The 13071-nt window shown below is 45.0% G+C and overlaps 1 protein-coding gene across 6 annotated transcripts in view; it reads left to right on the top strand.

Moving 5' to 3' along the window:
- Positions 1 to 13071, top strand: part of PCMTD1 (protein-L-isoaspartate (D-aspartate) O-methyltransferase domain containing 1) — an 83414-nt gene that overhangs the window by 31570 nt on the left and 38773 nt on the right. Inside the window, exon 1 of one of the 6 annotated variants that reach the window (XM_090039954.1) lies at positions 3899 to 4002. The exons of the other annotated variants lie outside the window; for them this stretch is intronic. The gene's annotated coding sequence lies outside the window, so the exon portion shown is untranslated. Of the gene's footprint in view, positions 1 to 3898; positions 4003 to 13071 lie in introns of those variants that run through there. 6 annotated transcript variants of the gene reach the window in all.

Raw genomic sequence — 13071 nt, 5'->3', positions numbered from 1 at the left:
CCCACCTCCTCCCCCCAGCTAGGTACAGGCTTCAGCTGCCCAGGGGGGTGAGGGGAAGGGGTGGGGGGCTTCTCTCCCCACAGCTGCCCTAGCCATGGGTGCCACGGTGGAAAGGATCTGGGGTCTCTCTCCCTGTAGCAGCCTTAGTTACACAGCACATCGCTGCCTTGCTAGGGGGGAAAGGGTGTGAGGTTCCCCTGCCCAGTTGCTACTGACACGGTGGAGGAAGGAGAAGGAGACCAGCCTGGGGCTGTGAATCTCACTCCCCCTAACAACAACATGCTCCCATTGCTGAAGAATGTTCATCAAGACCTGGGCTTCTCAGTCACCTGAGGACCCATAAAGTCTGACAGACATCATCCTCCACTTTATCAGTCCCACAGTCACCAGCAGGTGGGGATGTGCAGAGCTGGGGAGTGGGGCCACTCAGGCAGCCTCTTCTGCGGGGCATGTGGGAGCACCCCCAGAGGCCAGTGAAGGCAGGCTCTGAGCTTCACCCCTCTTCCCCCCAACAGCAAACATGTTCCTTTTGCTTATGGTATCAGATACCGATCTGATAACTGATTTCCAGGAATGCAGCTGGGTAGCGTGGAGAGTAATGCACTGCAGGTAAGTCTGTGGAGCAGAAGGGGTGTGAGGGGGCAGATCAAGGCCCCCATGGTGAGGGAGGGAGTGGGGCAGGAGTAGGGGCTCTGGCAGCATGGGGGGGGGTGGCAAATGGGATTCCAGGGCTGGGGGGGGGGGCCAGCCATGGGTGACTCATCAAGAAGATCAGCATTTTAGTGCTTAAATGGGCTTTAGTTCAAGCACTGCTGCCACCATTGTTAAGCGTTGGCATGCCTTTAACCAGAGCGGAGCTGATTAAGGTGAGGGTGGAGGCAGCTTCCCACTGTGGGCTTGGGGCTCTCTGCACTGCTGCCTTTGTCCCAGGGGCTGCATGCTGGCTGCGCCATGTCCCCTGCCTGTCCAGCAGCAGTGGTGGTGGCAAGCTGTGCCTCCTGCTGCTGGACAGGCAGGGGATGAGGTGCGGTTTAGTATGTGGCACCTGGGGCAAAGGTAGCAGGGCGAAGAGCCTGCAGTCTGCTTCCCCCTTCTCCCCAGTCAGCTGTGCTGTGCTCTGATTTTAAAAGTGTCCTGGCACTTAAAAAATAATGATGGCACTACTTGAACTAAAGCTAGTTCAAGCATCCCTGCCACCATATTTAAGCACCAGGACACTGATCCCTTGGACCAGTTGTTTGTGGCTTGGTCCCATTCACCACCCTGCCCTGCTTCCTCCCTCACTGTGGGGGCCTCAATGCCCCCCCCCCCATGCCTCTTCCCCTCCACAGATTTACCTGCAGAGAGCTGCTTTCTGATGCCTGGATGCATTCTTGGATGCATGCATGCACATGACTCCTAGGGGCCCTGCCCAGAAGGCATATTATTTATTGGTACATTATCAGCTGCATTGGCCAAAAAAAGCCAATAGCCGATAATGTTAATTTTCCTTTTATTGCTGTCGATCTGATTTGACATCAATATATCGGTGCACCTCTTAAAAAAAATTTTCATTTAAAAACAAAACAAAACCAGACTCCACCAAATTCAGTGGCAAAGGGCTGTAGATGAAGGCTACCTGCTAAAATTTAAAGAATGAAATTTTATATTGGTAAAAAAAATTATCTTCTAAGCCAAGTTTGTTTAGTAAAACTTTCAAGGAAGAGAACATGTGCCTTGGAACTTGCTGTCAGGAGAGTGTATTTGAAAAGCCCAGATTGTCACCACAGCCTTCTCACTGCATAGGTAACATCATGCAGAATGGAGACATGTTCAGCAGTGCATTTCTGTCTGGTCCCTCCCCTTTCAACCACGTGTTTTCTTGTTGTATATGCCCATTCTGCTTTCTGGTTGGCAGCTCATGTCTGTTATGCCTAGTATGGTCCTCCCACAACATCAGGGACAAGTTGGTTCTCCTTTGTTGGCAGTTTAATCTTTCTCTATCTGAAGTCATGAAGTTGTCCCATTTTTTTTGCCTTTTGTCCTGTCCCTGAGGTCCAGGGCAATTGCCCAGAAAAGGCTGTAGGCTAAAGTATGATACTTTCAATAAAAAAGCTTTCTTATACTCGGGGAAAGGGAAACTTGATCAAAGTTTGTAGAAGGAAGTCTAAGAAGGACCTGAAAACACATAAAACAACCTTTTTATGGTTACTTTAAAATTATTCATAGCAAAATAGTATTATATCATTCTCTCTCAACTTCTTGGATTAAAAGGTACTGGATTGCCTAATATAAAAGCCAGACCTGAACTCCTTAATGACTGGTGCTCTCAGTGCTTGGTCACCTAAAGTTTAGTGGAGTTGCTCCATCTGGTGGCCGGACATAGTGCTTGCATCCAGCTGCAAGAGCTATTGGCAGCCTGAAGACTATAAGGAACCATCATGTAGCTAAACAAGTAGGAACTGTTGCCCACCCTCCTTTCACCTGCAAAACTGTTTTCTTTGGGAATTTGGTAGCTTCTCCCAAAATCCTGCTGGGTTTCTATAATGATTTTACATGTACTTTCATATACTTTTTAAAAATGATAAAACATTTTGCTAGTCTTTCCACAGCAAGGCGCATTCATTTTTTTTGGTGTAGTAGACTTCCAGACTTGCAGACATCTTGGTGTATTGTCTTTTGGAAGGGATAATTGCTTGATGAACTTGGATGTCAGTTTAGCAATACACCCCAGTGTGCATCTCTGGGAAATCACTGGATCTCAGGGGTTGGGGAAACTGTGGGGTCACAGGCTTTCCTGAGCTGCAGTTGACTGAATCAGACGCTATTAAAGGGTATGATGAAAGTAGAGCATAAGAAAAGAAAAATTAGAATACAAAAGACACAGAGGAGAAGGGGGTCAGTGCTACAAGAAGCAAGCACACAAGCAGTAAATCTCTAGGAACAAGGAGTCACAGAAGCTAATCTAGAGAATGGGATAAGAATTCCTAGTCCCTGTTTTATACTCAACACAGTCCAGTCTGGATGATTCCCTATTCTGCATGTTCCCTTTCAAATCATTTATTAAAAGTTTGCTGTCGGAAGCAGCTACCCTCACGTCAACAATGGAGTGTCCAGGGAGGTTAAAGCGTTCTGCCCCAGGCTTGCTTGTCTTTCTGCAGCTGATGTCAGAGCAGTGTTTGTTAATAGGGATTTCCTGGCCTGTCCAGTGAAGACAGCAGAGGGGCAGTGTAAGCAGGTAGTAGTGTATATGACATTGGTGGGGGGCTGCAAGTGAATGAACCATGGATGTTACAATTTATATCATTCAGTCAAAAATGATGATGGGGCCTGTATTGATGTTGGGGTACAGAAGGCATTTGGGTCCATTGCAAGGCTCGGTGAGATGATTGGGAATTGGGTAGCCTGTTGTTTTGAGAGATGCCATTTGAGGTTTGGCACTGTTTGGAAAGACTGCCAGGAAACCACCTAGATTTCTGTTGAAATACTATCTCTAACTTGACAAGACTTTGATCTATAAATGCCACTAGCAAATGTTTTGTTCTTATTCAGGATTGTTGGGATGTTGATACCAGCACCAGTATGTAGTATGTTGCAGCTTGTTCATTCTTTTAATTATTATAGAAAGTATGTGACTCTTGTTTGGATTCTTAGCTGCCTAGTTTAATAAATTTTAAGTTTTTACAAACAGTTTTGTATGAGAATTTGTTTTTGTTTTATCCTGAAAGACGACACCAAAGCCTCAGTTTCCTTTTTTGTTGTTGGGGGTTTTTTACAGTTAATTAATTACTTTATCTTGTTTTAAATTACTGCAGTCTGGTTTGTGTTTATATTCTACATTGTTTATGAATAGTCATGTTGTTACACAAATATAACCCTAACCAGTAACTCCTTATGGAAAGTTTTTTTTTTTAATGGGAAAAGACCTACGCTGGAACAAAAGACTTGGAGGAATTATCGGGAGTTGTCGGCTGGAGCTGTAGAATCTGAACGTCAGTCTTTTGGCTTTGTGTCACTTTGTGGGTAGGCATAGCTTTTGGTTACTCTAATACACACATTTTTCATAGGCAATACTTATTGCTGGATAGATGGCTGTGAATTAATTTGACTAGCACGTTGCTGATGGTGTATAATCATGAAAATAACAAGGCCTATGAAGTTTTGAGAAGTTTAGTTATAAATGAAGAAGGCTGGATCCAGTACCTTTGCATAGTGTTAGGACTTCCATTGTCTTTGGGGCCTGACCCAGTGCCAATCGGTGATAGATGCCCTGTAATGTGGGTACAGTACCTACTGCTTTTTTTTTTAATTGCCTCACTGTAAGTGGGTATTTTTGGTTTTTTATGAAATGCAAAGTTTGACAGCTTCAGTTGTTTTAATGGTGGAGAGAAAAATGTGAAGTAATACTTTTAAAATAGCACTCACATTTTGGTAAAACAGTACAGTAATATACTGTAAATAGCCTTATGTTTAGAAATACTGTAAACAGCCTTATGTATAGAATTCTCTCTAGTCTTCTCATACCCAGTCTGTGCCTTCCATGGCTATACAACTGAAGATTTCTTTTTCCCCCCCCCCCATTCTGATTTGTATCTGTGCTCTGGCATCACTGTAGGTACAGTTAACTCATTTTCTGTTGCTCATCTTCATAGTCTTACTTTTGCTAAGTGGTGTAGAATAGCTAGAATACAGATTAGACCTCTGCACCTCTTCCTTGATGATCTGAATAAAAGTAAGTATTTAATACTCGGTTAACTTGAAATCATGCATGTTTTCCTGCAAGCATGCTACAACTGGAAATTCTGCTACAAGTAGATTAGTTTGAGGAAATAATTTAGTCCTACATAGTTATGTAAAATCCATCTAGTTAGCTTTGGCATTAAAACCGATACCATTGTGGAACATCCAATTTTTAAAAGATAATTGCATCCCAATAAAGCATTCCTTTTTTACACATCTTAAAACACAATAGATTATAACTTCCGTATAGTCAACAACAATTCAGTTGAAGTTGCACAGGCAACCTTAAATCTGTCATTTTAAAAGATTCAAGCACTTGTTTTTGCCATCTAAACGTCATTTAAATATGGTTTGTATATAATTCCACAGTAAACTGAAAAAAGTTCCACTGTGATATCTTGACATCTCCATGAGTCATCAAAAGGATTGGAGACTTTGGAACTAGTGCAAGGCCTCTTCTGCTTGAGCCAGTAGAATAATTGATATGTACCAGTACTAGAGGAAGATGCAATCCTTTTTTAAGTGAGTGTCTCGGAGGATTAGTGAGATGCCAGAAGCTTGGGTTCCGTTACAGATGCTGGAGGAAGTTTAAGTATGGGCTTTTCTGTTCGTTCCTGATCTTGCTGCTTCTCTACATCATATCTCCATCCCACTTCCAACTTCCACTCTTTTGGTTTCTTAACCCATGTTTTTGTTTTGTTTTTGTGGTGTATTTTTTTTCCCCACCCAGGTTCTAATCTTGGCTCTTCTTTAAAAAAAACAAAACCAAAAAAACATTAGTCCTATCCATTTTTAGTTCTTCCTTTCTGCCTCAATACTTCATTCTCAATTCCCTAAACTCAATCTTTCCTAGCTTACCAAATCAGTTCTTGCAGTCTGTCTCCAGCCCATATTCCTTATCCTTATTGGTTTTGTCCTTATCTTGCTTTTCAAACTCCTGATCAACTTCAGGATATTCTGCTACCTTTTGCTGTTTGCCCAGCTGATCCAGTTGTCCCAGCCCTAGTTCCTCGTCACATCTGTTACTACTGTCACGGCACCCAGTAGGAATTCAGGTTCTAGGTTCCCTCTCCAGTTTCCCCTCCCCAGCTGAATCATCTTGCATAGCTGGTTTTTCAGTCCCAGTTTCCCACTTCCTTGGCTGCTACTGTCAGGTGCTTTCAGCACAATACAGACATGGCAACTGGAATGTTCTGAAGGGCAGCCGTATGTATTTAAATCTGTGCACCTGAGGTTTCGGACTATGCTAGCTTTTCATGTGCTGCCAAAGGCGAGTAGGCAACATAGAAACTTTAGCCCAAGCAGATAACATTTTACCAATAGTAGAAACAATTGAAAGCAGAGGCATGTAATAGAAATCTTTAGGTGACCTTAACAGGTGTCTGCCAGGCTCAATATTTGGTGCTATCAGCCCTGTATATAATAAAGCATTGTTAATTTTAATGAAGTTCAGTAATCACATTTTACACATTAAATGTGGAGGAACATAGTGTTATCAGTTTCAGCTTTTCATAGAGCGGCGGTTCCCAATCTGTGGTACAGGTACCACCAATTGTATGCAGATAACCTGGAAGTGGTACACGTTAATATTTATTATAATTACCTAATATGACAAAAATCTGCTGGTGGTACACAAGGTTGGACTGAAAAAATTCCTGGCTGTACTTAAGGTTGGATCATTTTAAATTGGTGGTGCGCAATCTGTCAGAGTTTGGGAAATGTTGATGTAAAATATTTGCTTGCATACCACATACCCCTGGAGTCTGTGCTTTGGGACATGGGAGGGGGGATCCCTGATTTGGGGGGCAGGGGGAAGCCTGGCAGACCTTGCTGTGCCTGCAGTCTGTCAGATCTCCAGCCAGGGAGCAGAGGGGAGGGGCCAGCCCTGCTGTGGAGCAGAGCCCTGCTCAGTCCAGAGAGCATGTCGGGATGTTGGGGGGAGTCTGGCTCATCTTAAACCAGCAAGAGGTCTAGGACAGACATTACATAAACTGTTTTGAGTCAAATCAGTTTAAGTCTCATACTGCATTCAACCAGGTTTATCTCAAACCAGTTTCAGCCATCTTGAAATTGGTGTCTGTGCACTCAACATCTGTTCTGTTACAGGTTTAAACCAGTTTCCATTCACTTAAACCAGTTGTGTAATGTCTGTCTGTAGCCTAAAACATTTTCTTCATTCCTGTAGAATATTTTGATGGGTTCTCCATCTTCCTTAGAAGTACCCTCTTTCTATGAATTATGTCTGTCTCTAGGCATCTACCTAAATAGCTGGGGTGGAGGCATTGAGGGTTGATCATGATGCAACATTCTAATTCTGATTTTGTGGTGGTTTTGTGGTGGCCCTTCCCCTTGTGCTGATTGGCAGATAAGCTCTGTGGGGGCAGGGAGAAGGGACAAGGGGGCACTGCCATCTTGATTGCTGGATGACTTTTGTGCAGCCCCATGCTTCTCCCTACTGGGGAGCCAGCATTTTACTTCTATTGCAGTTTTTGTTTTTGTGGGTTTGGCAGACAATCCCAGATGTTGCGGTTTCCATGAAATCTGCAAGCCTGCTAAGTAGGGTCTCTATGCATGTCTTATAGTGAATACTTGGACATAGCTATGAGCAAGACAGCTTTGGATTTTACATGAGAACAGTTCACTTCTGTCCCGGGGTGGGGAACCAAACCCCAGAGTCACGGTGGGCCGGGGTGGCAATTAGACACGGTAACAGGCCGGGTTCTATTGGCTATGGAGAACTGAGGCACGGGAAGCGTAGCGGTTTCTTAAACAAGTTGTGAATTTATTTGACTTACGCTTAGGTGCGTAGGAGAACGATGTCTTCAGTTACAGTTTACAACAACAACAACAACAAAGGGGTCTGTTGGCCCACGAGGTTCAGTCAAAGACCTAGTCCCAGGGCTGGTCAACAGCTCATTGAGTGGATAACACAAACAACAAACTAACTGTAACACGGTGGATGATGAGACGAGACGTGACGCCAGTCCAATATTGGTGGACGATCGAGTAGTCGTAGAGTAATGCCGAGGTCAGGATGCCAGAATGTTGAGGTGAAATCGTAGTGGGATGGTCCAAAATCGTAGTCAGCAATCAGTCAAATTGAATCAGGAACCAGGAGATCAAAACTGCAATCGCTCTAACCAGCACAGAGTGCCAATCTGGGGAAGGAGACCAGTAGGCCCCAAAAGCCTGACTGCCAGACAGTCCCTGGAAACGCCAGCCTCTGTCTGCAGTGACGCGATCTTCTCCCCCCCAGAGGGAGGGGCCCTCAGACCTTTTATAGCAGCCCTATAGCCAATCAGGCTGCTTGGCTAAGAGAAATTTCTAGAGGTATTACCTCATTCCAGTCGTACACTGGGCATGCTCTGCACTAAGATCTGCATAGCAACTGAGTCTGCTCAGAGCTGAAAGTGGGTCAGGGCTGATTGACAGCTCCTGAGGTCATAGAAGGGGTAACTCAGGCCCTGCATGGAATTTTCCACTCTCAATCAAACTGAGTTCATGCATTGGCAGCACCTATACTTAAAATTTTGCTTCAACAACTTCCATCTTCCATGATTTCAGTCTTACAACAGAAGAATCTGTGCATTGATTCAGTATTCTAGGGGAGCTAACAACAGGATCTTCACTAGGACTAGAATGTGCACATGCTAAATTTTCTCAGTAAGTAGGTTCAAAGAAGTTTATTCCTGACAACAAAAGGCCATATTTTGATGGTAATGTGTTTTGACAAGACATTGTAAGCCTTACCAAGGTTAAATGGTTGTTGTGGGTAAATATTCTGGTTTTTTTTAGTTTTAGTGACAAGCTGCTTCACACTCAGTCACTTGTACAAATGAATTTAAATCCACAGAGTGTCACTGGCAAAAAAAGGACACGTACTCTACATAAACATTTGTACATTCTTTGGGAGTGCTGCCTTTTGGGAAATTGTCAGTCTGGTATAGGGTAGCTGCTATATTTTGGGAAGTTTAGACTTGTGTAAGGTAGCAATCAAATGTGTAGTTACTTCTGTTCTACCTTATAATCAGGTATTATTAGGGCTGTGCAAAACTGTATTGTTTCATTTCAATGTCCATTTCGCTGTTTCGAAGGGATAGTGATTTCTTTCACCGTTTCATTTTGTTTTGAAGTACTGTTCCATTTCGTTTAATCAAAACTTTTTCTGTATCGACACATTTCAACCTTTTGTCCATATCCTATAATGGAGAATCATGAAAATGCCTAAAATTTTGTCATTTTGTGCCTGATTCGGATGTAAATTGCAGGGATGATAGCTCCTTCTGCGGGCATGAAGCTCTGCCAAGTTTCAAGGAGATAAGAGCAGAGATTTCTGGGAAACGGCTGTTCAGAGCAAAACTTGTGACACTTGCTGGCAGTGGCAACCTCCTGTCATCTGACGTACAGATCTGGGGGCCTGCACCCCTGGGAGGGCTGCAGGGCTGTGCTGAACTTGTCCTGGGGGTGCAGGCCCCTGGATCTGCATGCTGGATGACAGGAGGCTGCCGCTGCCACTGCCACCTGAGACTGGTGCTGGGCGCAGCCCATGCCCAGCACTGGGAAGATTGCTGCTGCTGCTGCTGCTGCTGCTGCTGCTGCTGCTGCTGCTGCTGCTGCTGCTGCTGGCTCCAGGCAGGAGTGGCAGCCTACTGTTTATTGGGCATGCAGATCTGGGGGGCTGCACCTCTGGGAGCACCCTTTGCTCCTTGGCCATAGGTACAGCTTTAAATGTCTTTTTTACATACCTTGAGAATACCAGGCACGACTCATGAAGGCTGCAACGCTGGGGCGGATGGAGTGTCCCATAGGAGTGCGGCCCACCCCCCAGAAGTGGACCGGAAGTACTTCTGGGTCTGCCTGGGAGTGTATGGGGGGCTGTGCTCCTTCAGCTTGGTGATCGGCCTTGGCGGGGGTGGGGGATCCTGGGTGCCCCCCCAGACTCTCAGGTGCCAAGCCGGGAGGGTGTGGGGATCTGCTGGGGAGTCGCCCGCACTCTTGTGGGGTGCTCCATCCGCCCCACCATCTCAGCGTTCAAGGGCTCCCTGGTACCTTGAGGTACATGGGGAAAAAAACATTTCAAGCTGTGTCTCTGTCCAAATCACCAAATCTTCCCTAATTTCTCTGAATCGATTTGGAGGGTTCCAATTCAATTCGGAGAGAGAAAGGGTCTCCTGATTCAGATTCAGAGATTTGGCCACTGAATTGGGCTGAATTTCCGTTGAATCGAAGCAGGGACCAAAGCTTTGCACAGCTGTAAAAACTGCTTTCTAGAAAGATGAACTGAAGCAAGTATATGTTTAACTAACCTGAACAGTTGCAGAATGAGTGCGAAGCGTGCATTTGGAAAAGTGAAGGGAAAGTAACCGCATCTCATGACAAAGACTTTGTTCTAGTGAGCGAAAAGTTTGTCCCATTCCTGTACTGCATGACTTTCCTAATGTCTAGGAGCCCCTGTTGTTAGGGTGGATAAATGAAGCCAACTGGCTTTTATCTAACTGAATACTGTGGCATCTAACTAGTAAACAGTGCCAGTGCAGTGAGGTTTGAGGCAGTGAAGCTTTCAAACCTTCCTTCGCCAATAGTTTATTAGTGTTTCAGTGTGAACGTTAATACAATGCTTGATGCGCCAATAGTTTATTGGTGTTTCAGTGTGAACGTTAATACAATGCTTGATGGTGTATTGTATTTGAAATCTAACATGGATTTTGTAATGCATTTTAGTGGTTAAGGCAGTAGTTTTCAACTTTCCTATGTTCTAGGCACCCCTTGGAAAATAAAAGCTTTTCATTTTAACTTGGTTTTTTGACTACTGGAAAAACTGAGTAGTTTGCAATTCTTCTGTTGCAAACTGCCTAAACCACAGAAAGTCAAAAAGTTTTTAACACTGTGGCTTCCTATTTAAAATCTCTGGGTTCATCTTGTGAATCATGTTTACATGCCTCGGTGTACTAACATTGCAGGGCACACTTAAAAGGATCTTAGAGCACCCTAGGGTGTTGTAGCACCCTGGTTGAGAATCACTATGGAATATTTTAATAATGTATGGAAAATGGTTACTATCTGCAGATGTAATTTTATATTGAAGGGGGGGGAAAAAAGCAATCATTTCTTCAGGATATCTAGACTTCCATATCTCTTTAAAACTGCTAGTAGTGTGTCTGTATGACCATGCTGATTGCTAGCACTAGTATGAATGACAGGCAGTTCTACAATGCCAGAAATAATGATATAGGACGTATCAACTTGCAAGTAGCATGTTCTTCAACAAAATATATTGGGTATAGCAAAAAGAAGGCAGCAATTTATGGACAGCCCAGCTCCAGGTTTGATCTCCCAGCTCCCTGATCATTTCCCCCAGACCCTTCAGCTTCTCCTGGGGCTGCCAGCACTGCCTGCCTTGCCCCAGTGGGGGAGCAGCAGGGAGAGCCATGACTTGAGCCGGCAGCCCTGAGAGAGGCAGCTGGGGGGAATGATCAGGGGTTGGGGAAATGAACAGGGGCTTCTCCCCCAGCTCCTGGTTCCATTCCCCCCAGCCCTTGCAGCTTCTCCTGGGGCTGCCTGCACTTCCTGCCTTGCCCCAGCAGGGGGGCAGCCAGAGGAACAGCTGGAGGAGCCAGGGCTTCTCCCTGGGCTTGCAGCTCAGACCAGGACTCATCCAGCTGCCCCTGCTGGCACTGCCTGCCTGTATAGTCTATGGCCGAATATCATCTGAGTTGGATTCAGCCAAATTGAATCAGGACAGTGATTCAAATCACCAAATCAAATCAAATCACTGTCCTTCCAAATTGCCAAATCCTAAGTGAATACTTTCTGCTTTGCACAGGCTTAGCATCCAGGGCTGCTACCCTAGTTGCTGTACCTTAGTTACGTTGTTTCTTTACCAGCTATTCAAAAGCTATGTACAGGGATGACAGCATACTGATTTGATAACTATGTGTAATCAAAATGATCATTTCTGTCCACTGGCAGGGCATAGTAGAAACTGATGTGGGCATGGTGGAGGGTGTGTGACTCGGCAGTGTTATGACCCCTGCCAGTAAGCCATACTGTCTATGTTTTAGTGTACATAAAACTGCTGTGGGGGGGGGGGTGTTATGCCCCAGTCAAAACTTGTTCATGCAGGTAGGTCAACTGCTTTAGCAGCCACAGGATGTCTTTTTGGATCTCTGCCTATTGTCTTTTAGCAGTTGTTCACAGTAATGCCAACTCTCGCAATTATTGTTCAAGTTGCAGCTTCAAAGTAAAATTAAGTCTGACTTACAGTCTTGAAATGGAACTCTCAAATCTTGGATTTTTTCTTCTGGCCACAACCAGGCTGGAACTGGTGCAAAGTCCCTGGTAGCCTGTGTGGGAGAAGAGCCTAGAAGGGGCCCTGCTGTGGGGGCATGCAGGGAGCTGTGCCAGGTCAGCACTGAGCCTTGGGCCACAATGGACAGGGGGAATGATCAGGGCATATGCATGAGGAGCCAAGGGGAGCAGAGGTTAGAACGGAGCATCTCATGATTTACATCCCAGATCTCTTGACATTTAAGTTTGTCTCATGATTTTTGACACAGTGGGGTTGACAATACTGTGTTCAGCCACTCTTCTGTACTTTTCACGTTTTGGTCTGAATCTTGCATACTTTCACCAGAACACATGTCTCTCTGGCACACTTTCTTTTGTCCCTCAGTGACCAGTTTGGTTTTTTTTATAATCCTCCTTTCTGGTTGTGGCTGTTGGTAGGGAGCAGTTGTTAGTTTAGGAGACTAAAGGGTGTGTTGGCATTCCGTATGAAAGACAACTGTTGCAGCTATTCAGAAATTTCCATTGCTGATCATACAGCATGTGTGGGGAGGGTGGCATTGGGGTAATGACTAACAGTATTGGCATCTATACTTCCAATATCTTGTAATTACAAATTTAATTTTCTCAGTGTATGCATCTGTTTAGAAACTTAAGTTTTGGGTTACTCACTTTTTTTGCTTATACTACAATTTTCATTGCGTGCATCATATAGCATCACACTGGGTGCGTCTACACATGCCATTAATGTGCGGCAATAAACTTCTGAGCTTATTGCTCTGCAGTTTATTGCTCCTTGGAAGCTCCTGGGTGCATGGTTTACATGTGCACAGACCACAGGTGAATTGAGCTGGGTTGCAGCAGCCGCAGCTGACATGGGCCCAGAGGATCAGTCGGCCAGCCTGGGGCTGCTCTGACCAGGCTCAGTTTGCTGCAGAGGGGCTGGTTGGGACATGACGGGTGCTTCATTGTGGGGCTAGCTGGTAGGCAGCCCCTGCACTGAAGCACCCTTGTGCCCCAGCCAGCTGGCTTGGCACCTATACTTACTCTGCTGTGTACAAGAAAAAC

The sequence above is a fragment of the Crocodylus siamensis genome, chromosome 3 (genome assembly GCF_052110815.1).
Source record: "Crocodylus siamensis isolate JL-2025a chromosome 3, ASM5211081v1, whole genome shotgun sequence".
Classification (NCBI taxonomy): Eukaryota; Metazoa; Chordata; order Crocodylia; family Crocodylidae; genus Crocodylus; species Crocodylus siamensis.
This window is presented reverse-complemented; position numbering and strand designations above follow the sequence as displayed.